Below are 11536 nucleotides of genomic sequence, written 5' to 3'. Positions count from 1 at the left end.
GGCTATTCTGACTCAGATTGGGTGGGAGACTGTGTGGAGAGGAAGTCAACTTCTGGAGGATGTCAATTTCTTGGTCGTTCACTGGTAAGTTGGTCTTCAAAGAACCAGAATTGTGTCTCACTATCTTCCATCGAAGTTGAGTATGTGGCAGCTGCGAGTTGTTGTGCACAGTTGATATGGATGAGGCAAACTTTAAAGGATTACGGTGTCACTTGTGACAAAGTGCCTCTTCTATGTGACAATCAAAGTGCTATCAAGATTTCCCTCAATCCAGTGCAACATAGCAAGACCAAGCACATTGATATTCGCCATCACTTCATTCGTGAATATATCAAGCGAGGTGATATTGAGGTTCACTTCATCAACACTGAAGAGCAACTTGCTGATATTTTCACTAAGCCACTAGATGAAGCAAGGTTCTAGGAGTTAAGGCATGAGTTAAATATCATTGATTCAAGTAATGTGGATTGAAACTAGGCACTTTGCACCTCACTCTGCATTATATCTTGTTCTAGGTATAGGCATGGACATAGGGGGAGTGTTGTTCTCTCAATGAACTCTCTCTCCCCCCATCATGCATAAATCGATCAAGTCTTTCACTTTGGCCATTATTAAATGGCCCTTGTGCTTCAAAGACGAGTGTTGGTCATGAACCCAAGGATAATTCTTCGCAGTGTCATACCTTTGTCTCAAACATAGGTGGCTCCGGCCACCGCCCACCTTTCTCTCTTATTGAAGAAAGGATACAAAGTGGCTAGTCAGTATATCTTGCTGGTGTTACCTTTTTGTCTACACTGACTAGTCGTTGCCCACATCATTTCCACGAAGTCCTCAGTCTCTTTGTGCTTTTTTGGAGCGGTAATACCGCCAGGGGTAGCAGTACTACCGCCAGGACCCCAGCCTTTCGTGGCTTGACTAGGGCTTTTTAGGGCTGTCTCAAGGGGGAGCGGTACTACCGGCAGGATGGCGGTACTACCGCCAGGACCCCAGCGGTACTACCGCCAGGGTAGCGGTACTACCGCTATGACCCAGCGATACTACCGTTGCGCCCATACCCTTTGGACTATATAAAGGGAGGGGAGCCGTTTTTCTTGCCCTACTTCTTCTTCTTCGTGGCTCTCTCTCCCTCTACACCAAACCCCCCCAGTTTAGATCTCTCTCTGCGGAGCCCCTCCTCTCTTTTCAGTTGGAGGGTTTACTTCCCTCCTCCTTCCTCTGTCAAGTGCCATGGACTCCGGTAAAGCTCCTCCCCTTCCTCTCTTGGTTGGTGTGTTTGTTTCTAGGGTTAGGAGCTTGTTGATTTGGATCCATGGATATGCTTTGTGCTTAGTTTTTGGATGGAACGAGGGAGAAATCTTAGGGGATTTTAGGTCTAATGTTCTTCATTGCAAATATTTTGGCATACCCTAGTTCTCCATGTTTTTGATCTAGTAGCTCTTGTCATACATCTCATGGATTTGATCTAAAACTTTGATCCCATTGACTAGGCTTGTCTCCATCTAGACGATTTAGAGTTCCACATGTTTTAGGGATATGGTGACTCTTGTGATAAGTTTATTTGTTAGACGTGGATATCTTGAAACGAATCTAGTAATTTTAGTTGGTTCAAACTTGTCCAGGTCTGAAAGTCAACCCCTAGCGGTACTACCGCTCCACTCGGGCGGTACTACCGTTAAGGAGGCAGCGGTACTACCGCCAGCCTGGCGGTACTACCGCTGAGGGGCAGCGGTACTACCGCTAGCCCCGCGGTACTACCTCTATGACCCCAGCGGTACTACCGCCAGGGTGAGCGGTACTATCGCCAGGAGGGCATTTTTTTTATTTTATTTTATTTTATTTTGATTTCCCTTGGCAATGTGTGTTTCTTCTTATGTTTTTTGAACATTTCCATGAATCCTTTTGTCGCTCTTTTTGTGTGTGTGTCTTGTGTGTCATAGGTGGTTCTCGTCGCTTGAATCCTGTACGTAACACCCAATCAAAGGAGTACCACAATCCAGAGGCTCCAGAAGGTTCCACAACTTCTAGTATGAACCCTAAAAAGAAGTCTTTCAAGAAGGTTGCCACCAAGTCCAAAGGGCTCAATGTACGCACTATGCCTCCTAAGGACTTTGTGGCACTCCGTACCCGTGATCCCTATGGTAATGAAAAGGTTCAACTCAGGGGCGTCGATCATGTTTGGTCACGGGAACAGGCAATGATCTTTCGTGACATCATCGTGCCCTTCAAGAAGATCTATGTCCCAGTGCAGTGGATCGACCTCGCTCACCTTCGGCGACATCATGACTACTTTGGCAAGGCTCTCTCCTTGGTTGACAAGCTTGGCATTAAGGAAGTCATCACCTTCATAAAGGACTTTGATCCAGATCTTGTGGCCCAGTTGTCACCGTTCACTTTCAACCTGATGACGAGCACACCATGACCTGGATGACGGATAGTCAGAAGCTGACTGGTACCTCGGCGGAATTCATGCAGATCCTAAACGTCGACTTCCAGGGGGACGAAACTGTTCTTGGGCTGCGTCCTCATGCTCCAGCTACGTCTACTTCCACCCCAAGGACAGGCTGCAACATCTTTACATAAAAAAGGGTGTGCTCCCCACGCATCTAGATATCATGCATCGGATCTTCCGCGACACCATGTTCCCTCGTATTGGCAACAAGGACGAGGTGCATGGACATCTGGCTGAGATGCTTCTGCTGTGTGAGGAGGCAAGGAATAAGGACACTGCGCCTCTCGACATATCTGATGTGATGTTCCGTGAGCTCTGGAATTGCATCATGAACCGTAAGGTTCCCATCTACGGGCCTGATACGTCTCCGTCGTATCTACTTTTCCAAACTCTTTTGCCCTTGTTTTGGACTCTAATTTGCATGATTTGAATGGAACTAACCCGGACTAACGATGTTTTCAGCAGAATTGTCATGGTGTTCTTTTTGCGCAGAAATAAAAGTTCTCGGAATGACCTTGAAATTTATGAGGATTTTTTGTGGAATATATAAAAAATACTGGCGCAATAATCAACCGGAGGAGTGAAGCGAGGAGCCCACAAGCCCACCACGCGCGGGCCCCCCTGGCCGCGCCTAGCAGGCTTGTGGGGCCCTCAGAGCTCCACCGCCTCCAATTCCAGCTCTATTTAGTCCCTTTCGTCCGGAAAAAAATCAAGGAGGAGAGTTCATCGCGTTTTACGATACGGAGGCGCTGCCACCACCTGTTCTTCCTCTGAAGGGCAGATCTCGAGTCCGTTCTGGGCTCCGGAGAGGGGAGATCATCGCCATCGTCATCACCAACCTTCCTTCATCGCCAATTCCATGATGCTCTTCACCGTTCGTGAGTAATCTCATCGTAGGCTTGCTGGATGGTGATGGGTTGGATGAGATCTGTCATGTAATTGAGTTAGTTTTGATGGGGATTGATCCCTAGTATCCACTATGTTCTGAGATTGATGTTGCTACTACTTTGCCATGCTTAATGCTTGTCACTAGGGCCGGAGTGCTATGATTTCAGATAGTAACCTATTATGTTCTCGTCAATATATGTGTGTTCTTGATCCTATCTTGCAAGTTGTAGTCACCTACTATGTGTTATGACCCGGCAACCCCGGAGTGACAATAGCCGGAACCACTCCCGGAGATGACCATAGTATGAGGAGTTCATGTATTCACTAAATGCTAATGCTTTGTTCCGATTCTCTATTAAAAGGAGAACCTTAATATCCCTTAGTTTCCATTAGGACCCCGCTGCCACGGGAGGGATGGACTACATACAGAATATATGCCTACATTACATTGACGAACTGGATCTAGTTACATATCTCCCCATGTTATAATTGTTGCATGATGAATGTCATCCGACATAATTATCCATCATCGATCCAATGCCTACGAGATTTTCCTACCGGTCCTTGCTACATTACTTTGCCGCTACTGTTGTTAATGCGGCTACTGTTACTGCTACTGTTGTCACTACTGCTACTGCTACTGTTGCTACTGTTGCTATCACACTACTTTGCTACTGATACTTTGTTGTAGATACTAAGTCTTTAGGGTGTGGTTGAATTGACAACTCAACTGCTAATACTTGAGAATATTGTTTGGCTTCCCCTTGTGTCGAATCAACAAATTTGGGTTGAATACTCTACCCTCGAAAACTGTTGCGATCCCCTATACTTGTGGGTTATCAGGGCCTTACTTGTTTGCCTTTATTCAGAAGAAGTGGAAAGATACCTATCCGTAAGAGCCCCTCCCTGTTGAAGCTGACTATTTGTGCATGATCCTATCAAGTTGCGTCTAAAGGACAAATGGGCCAACACCTCAACTTCTTCTCAGCCCATGGATACGGACACAGAGACTGCTGCTGGAGGAGGACCTGCTTTGCATACCCGCTCTTCTGCTATGCCATCTTGGGCTGTGAAGCTGAAGGATCAAATGAAGACTCTCTTTTGTTTGCAGGCCAAGGGACAGTATCAGTCTCATGTGGCCCAGAAGGAGAACCGTCAGAGGCACAAGCGTGTCTTAAGGACACTTGATGTGGCAATCTCAAGCGGCTCAGAGAACGACATCACTCCAGAGACTCGCTGGATAAGGGCTCAAGGTTACCAGTGGAATGGGTCTGATTCTGAGGAGGAGGTTTCTAACGAGGACATTGAGGAGGAGCAGGACGAGCAGGATCCGGATGCCACGCATGAGTATGAGGATGAGGAGTGACCACCCTGTGTCTTAGGTGTGCCCCTTTTTGGTGTCTTGGTTCCAAAGGGGGAGAGAGTCTAGGAGTTGGATTTGCTTGCTTTATCTTTACCGTGTTTGCTTTGAACTTGGTTTGATCGTATTTGCTATCTTTACTAGGTGTGATGTGAGACTTGTTTTTATTGTGAGACCTATTTTAATCATATGCTATGAGTCATATGCTCTTCAATTATCTCTATTAAATTATCTTTATGATCACATGCTTTCTACTGTGCAAATCCGGTATTGTCATCAATCCACCAAAAAGTGGGAGATTGTTAGGGCATATTTATGCTTAAGTAATTTTGGTGATTGATGACAGTATCTTAGTGGACTAATCGTGTGCATTAAGCATTTCAGATAATACATGACAAAGACACAAGATGATTCGGCACCCTCCGTGGAATAGAAGCACAGTGTCTTCTACGATTCTCTTTGGTGGTGGTTTTGAGTCGTAGGAACGCCGTACTATTAAGAGGGGATCCGTATTGGGAAGGTTTGGGTGGAATCAATCTTGCACGCACACACTTTTTCTCCATCTCCTTTCCCATGCAACTATGGAGCTTCCCCCCTCTCTAGTCTTTCTCCTCTTGCAAAAAGGCCCTCTAGCGGTAGTATCGCTAGAGCTGGAGGTAGTACCGCTAACCCCAACGGTAGTACCGCTAGAGATGGCGGTAGTACAGCTGGCCCAGCGGTAGTACCGCCCCTGGTCAACGGTAGTACTGCTCCAGGACTTTAGTACCGTTGGGCTCGTGCTGTGAGTGGGGAAACGGTTGGATTCCCCCCATTGTATAAAGGGTTATTCTTGTTCAAGAACCCTACCTTTGACCCTCCCAAGCTCCATTGTTGCTCCCTAAGCTCAAAAGTGCCCGTTCTCTCTCCCTAGCCAATCAAACTTGTTGATTTCCTAGGGATTAGTTGAGAAGGCCTAGATCTACACTTCCACCAAGAGAAAATTGATCCCCCCCACTAATCCTTTGCGGATCTTGTTACTCTTGGGTGTTTGAGCACCCTAGACGGTTGAGGTCATCTTGGAGCCCCATTCGATTGTGGTGAAGCTCCGTGGTCTTGTTGGGAGCCTCCAAGCTTTGTGTGGAGTTTGCCCCAACCTTGTTTGTAAAGGTTCGATCGCCGCCTTCAAGAGCACCTATAGTGGAATCACGACACCTTGCATTGTGTGAGGGCGTGAGGAGAATACGGTGGCCCTAGTGGCTTATTGGGGAGCATTGTGCCTCCGCACCGCTCCAACAGAGACGTACTTCCTGTCAAAGGGAAGGAACTTCGGTAACACATCCTCGTATTCATTGGTTACACTTGCAGTTATCTCTAATCTTTACATTGTGTATGTTATTATTGTAGACTATTTCTTACTTGCCTTAGCAATTATAGTTGGTGGCATCATATAGGTTCTTCACCTAGTTGTCATTTTAGAGAACCTTTATGTTGCTAACCCTAACTTGTTAAGAATAATTAAAAAGTGGTCGTTGCCTATTCACCCCCCCTCTAGTCAACCATATCGATCCTTTCAGGGGCGATGCACATTTGATTCAGTTCGATCTGAACTCCACAAACTTTGCAAGAAGCTTGAGGACATGCGGGCTACTCCACTGCTGGTCGGACCTGATTCGGAAGAGAAGCGGGTTGAAGCAAGGATGGTCAAGTTGTGCTACCAGAGGAGATATTGTGGCGCCAACGGTCTCGGGTACAACGACTCTTTGAAGGTGACAACACCACCAAATTCTTCCACAAGAAGGCCAGTGCTAGGAAATCTAAGAATCGTATCTTGGAGCAATAGAAACCAGATGGGTCCATGACGTCTGATTTGGATGAAATGACGGCCATGGCAACAAATTTCTATGAGAATTTATATGCGTCTGAAAATATCATCGGACTGGAAGAAGTCCTTTCTCACATCCCGATGAAAGTGGACGACCACATGAACAATATGTTGAATGCACCTTATAGCAAGGAGGAGGTAAAATCTGCACTTTTATAAATGTTCCCACAAAGGCCCCGGGGCCTGATGGCTTCCCTGCACACTTCTTTCAACGTCATTGGGAGTTGTGTGGTGATGGGCTTACCGATATGGTGCTGAGAGTTCTTAGTGGTGATGATTCACTAGAGGAGATAAACAAGACTTTCATCGTTCTTATTCCCAAGATTGCCAGTCCAAAATATTTAGCACAGTTTCGACAGATTAGCCTGTGCAATGTGATCTTTAAGATCGCTTCAAAGGTATTGGCTAACCGACTCAAACTCATTCTCCCCGACATCATCTCACAGGATCAAACTGCTTTTGTACCTGGCCGCCTGATTACTGACAACTTTATTTCTGCATATGAGTGTCTCCATTATATGAAAACTAGGAAAGTAAAGGGAAATAAATAATGTGCTTTAAAGCTTGATATGTGAAGGCCTATGACAAGCTTGAGTGGCCGTATTTGAAGGCGGTGATGCTAAAGCTTGGTTTCAGCCTCAGTTTTACTGAAACGATTATGAGGTGCATGACATCGGTCTCTTTCTCAGTCATGTTCAATGGAGGCAAGCTGGAGGAGTTCAAGCCAACATGTGGGTTACGACAGGGCGACCCCAATTCGCCCTACCTTTTTTTGCTCACGACTAAAGGTCTCTCTTCATTGCTAAAATCTCTGGCCCCAGAGGAGAGGATCCATGGCATTCAGGTAGCCCCAGGTGCACCATGTGTTAATCAACTCTTTTTTGCTGATGATGGCTTGCTCTTTTTTGATGCCATGCCAGCTATGGCTGGGAGGGTAAACACTTTGCTGCAGAGATATTGTGATGCCTCGGGACAACGTATAAACAGAGATAAGTCGTCAATTTGTTTCAGCAAGGGATGCTCGATCGAACAGAAAACGAAAGTCATGCAAGTTTTGGACATTCAAAACGAGCAACTGTCGGACAAATATCTTGGTCTCTCTTCGGATGTTGGTAGAGCCAAGGCGGGCTCATTCAGGTACCTGAAGGACAGGATCTGGAAACAGGTCCAAGGATGGATGGAAAAAGACCCTTTCGGTTGGTGGCAAAGAAGTTTTGATCAAGTCGGTGGCGCAAGCGATACCCACTTATTCCATGGCATGCTTCAAACTACCGCGGGGTCTGTGTCAACACATCAACCTGCTTTGGAAGTTTTGGTGGGGATCTAAGAAAGGGAAAAGGAAAACGGCATGGGTCTTGTGGGAAGTCACGACGCAACCAAAATTCATGGGTGGCATGGGCTTCCGAGACATTGAGCTGTTTAACCTAGCCTTGATGGCTCGCCAAGCCTGGCGTCTGCTGAAAGAACCAGAGTCCTTGAGTGCACGTATTCTGAAGGCAGTCTATTACCCAAACTGCTCTATTCTCGAGGACTAATTGAGAAGAAACCTGTCCAGGTTTGGTGTTCTATCTATGAGGGGCGGGACACCCTCAAGCTAGGAATCATCAAGAGGACAGGGACTAGGAGCGAGACGAGTATCTGGAATGACAATTGGATACCTCAAGACCACAAACTGAGACCAGTTTGTGCCAAGACCACGAACCCGCCGCAACGTGTGTCAGAGCTAATCGACCACACCTCTGCGTGTTGGAACACTCAGATCTTGGATGAGCACCCGTATGCTATGGACAAGGATGCCATTCTGAATATCCCCTTGAGCACCCGAGTCCAATCTGATTTATGGGTCTCGCACTATGATAAAAGGGGCACGTTCTCGGTTCGGTCTGCTTACCGCGTGTTAGCCTCTACAAAGCAGCAACGCACGGACTGGCTAGAGCATGTCCCGGGCCATTCCGAGTGCGAGGCAGACAAGAAATCATGGGGCAACTGCGGAAACTGAACATCCCATAAAAATCAAAGTGTTTGTGTGGCGGTTGGCTAAGTCATCCATTCCTACTAGACAGGTGAGGAATCACAGGCAGATGTCAGACACGCCGGCTTGCTCTATCTGCCATGCAGCGGTAGACATGCGGAGACACTCTCTTTTTGATTGTCACATGTCTTATTGTGTGTGGGCTCTGGCAGACGAGGAATTGACAGAGATTTTGATTTCCAACTGTATCGAGGATGCTAGACTCTGGATGTTTTGGCTCTTGGACACTTTACAAGGGAAGCGGCTCAAGCCATCGTTATGACGTGGGCAATCTGGTGGGCGCGACGGCGAGCCATTCATGATTATCAGATCCAAAGCCCTCTCAACACCTTCACTTTTGTCACAAAGTTCCTAGACGACATAGCTGCCTCGCCATGAGTCACTCTAACCCGTGCCAGGTGCGTCCAAGGGAGACTCCAGCTTCTGCTGCCTCCCGAGGTCGAGTGCATAACCTCCTGCCTGGCTTCCACCTACCGACATGGCTGATAAGCTCAACGTTGATGGGGGTGTGTCTAGGTGCGGGAGGCAAGGTGCTGCCGCGGTGATCTGCCGTGATCGTGAAGGGGTCTTCTTGGGAGCTTCAACACAAGTTTTTGATGGCCTTACGGACCCGCCCTCCTTGGAAGCGCAAGCGTGCAACGAAGCCCTCGCTCTGGCGGAAGATATCAACCTCAACTCTATCGGTGTGGCTTCGGACTGTGCTGCTGTGATCTCTATGATCGGTCGGAAGTTCCATGTCACTATACCTCAGTTCTCACTGAGATAAACCATCGGTCTACCTCCTTTCATGATATTCATTTTGTACATGAGGGTAGGAAGTTTAATGCTGAAGCGCAAGCTCTTGCTAAAGCAACGTCTTCTTTGTCTCCCGGGCGCCACCTGTGGCTTCTATCTACGCGTGACATAATCTCTATCCCTATCTACATCCAAGCTTAATAAAGGTTACAGGTACTCAATTTTTTTAAGTAGTCATATCAAACATTTTAAAAAGATATTCCACGTGTTTCAAAAGGGATGCGTATTAGTTTTTTCTATATGCCAAAAAAAATATAGGTTTGACTAAGCTATTAGAAAACTATTTCCATATCTATAATATATATTCATATCTTTAGTTCCATAGTGAAATAAAATGTGTTTTGATCTTTTATTTATTTTGTATTTTAGGAGTTGATATTTTATTCTATATACTTGGTAAAAGGATAAAAATCTGGGAGTAGTTGGGTTGGATCTGCTCTCTCTTCTTATTTTGATTTTTCTTTTTCTTCCATGAACTACCCTCGCCTCTTTTCATGAGAGGCATAACTGTGCATGAAAGGTATAACCAATATCCGCTGACACATGATTAGAACTTCGTGCCAAAGAGTATGCCGTTGATCCATGAGACATGCGGGGATGTGACCAAACTAAAAGTGGTCAAAACCAGAGAGTGTCTTGTTAAGCTATAATAGCTCAAAGCTAGTGACTATGGCATTGCCCATGTAATCTTTGTTTTGCTGGTGAAACGGTTAGTTGTTTCCTATGACATTGTAGCCAAGTTCAACGTTGTAGAGGTTGTTGTTGGGCAAAAGGATTATTTTTTATTAACGTTAGGTGAAAATTCATTTTTTTTTGAAGTGAAAATGACCAATTTTGTGGATCTTCACCTTTTATTCCCAACATAATAGGATGCATGTACAACCGAGGACCGAACTTCTCCTTTTTTAGGGAATATTGCAGCTTTTCAGAACATCACTTTTTTGGTTCCCGATTCTCATTTTTTAGAGACACGCCTAATTTATTATTAAGAGGGACATAGTGCAAGCACAATACATGAGTATCTTCATTGACATTGGATTTCATAAAGCATGCACAAAAGGTTGATAAGCTCGCCGCTTTCATACCTACTAGATAACATGAAAATTTCTTACAAAACCACTTGTGTCGCCTACCATAATGAGTAGGAACCTGGGAACAAAAAGCATGCTTCATCTCAGGCTTTGCCCCTTTTACAAAAGGTACGTCTACCTCCTCATCGTCACAACACCATGAAAAGAGAAAGAACGGCATCAAGAATGTTAATGCATGAAATTGAAGAACCAAATACCATAACACACCCACATGAACTAACGTACCAGATTCATGAGCTACCAACCTAACATACCAAATCACCGTTATTTCGAGTGTTATCAAATATCTCGCTTTTTCGACAAGGACGAAGATGCGAAGCCTTAGCATAGAGCTATAAATGCCGTGGTGATCGCCCCACCTCACCCACGATGCATAGGAAGTGAGGGACATTGGCTGATTTGCCCACATGAAGAGCTCCATCTAATAATCATGGGAACTCTGCAATGTTTTCTTAGCAGAGGTTTTTGTATTGTGATCGTACGTACGGGAGGTCACACCTATATGCCTCTTATTGCAAAAAAGAGGGGCGAACACAAGCAACCATTTCACGACCCATCATGACACTAAATGTATTTTGGTGCGGTCCATTAAAGAAGCTATTGGTTTATATAAATCAAAAAATATATTTATTTAACTATTTTTTTAAAAATAATATAAAAAAGTTAATGTACCAAAAAAATGTTCAAGTATATCACAAGAATTTCCGATGTATTTTTCTAATGGTTTTAGATGTGAAATTTATTTCCGTGTTGTAAAAAAGTACATGTGTATAAAAACAAATGTTCATGCATATCGAATAGAGAAAATGTTCACATATTTCAAAATAAAATGGTTTCACATGTCAATACAAAACATCGTCAAGAACAAATATTCATGTATGTTAGAACAAATTGTTTTTCATAGTAAAGAAATGATCATGATTTTTTAAATTTTCACACATCTCAGAGGGATATTTTATGTACTGAAAATAAGTTCGTGTGTTCTAAAGGTAGTTTTCGCATATCTCCGACAAAATCATTCATGTATCTACCGAAAAGAAAAGGTGAAGTAAAATAAGTA

This window comes from Hordeum vulgare, chromosome 3H, assembly GCF_904849725.1.
Source record: "Hordeum vulgare subsp. vulgare chromosome 3H, MorexV3_pseudomolecules_assembly, whole genome shotgun sequence".
NCBI classification, from domain to species: domain Eukaryota; kingdom Viridiplantae; phylum Streptophyta; class Magnoliopsida; order Poales; family Poaceae; genus Hordeum; species Hordeum vulgare.
The sequence above is the reverse complement of the archived record's forward strand: the minus strand, read 5'-3'. Positions refer to the sequence as shown.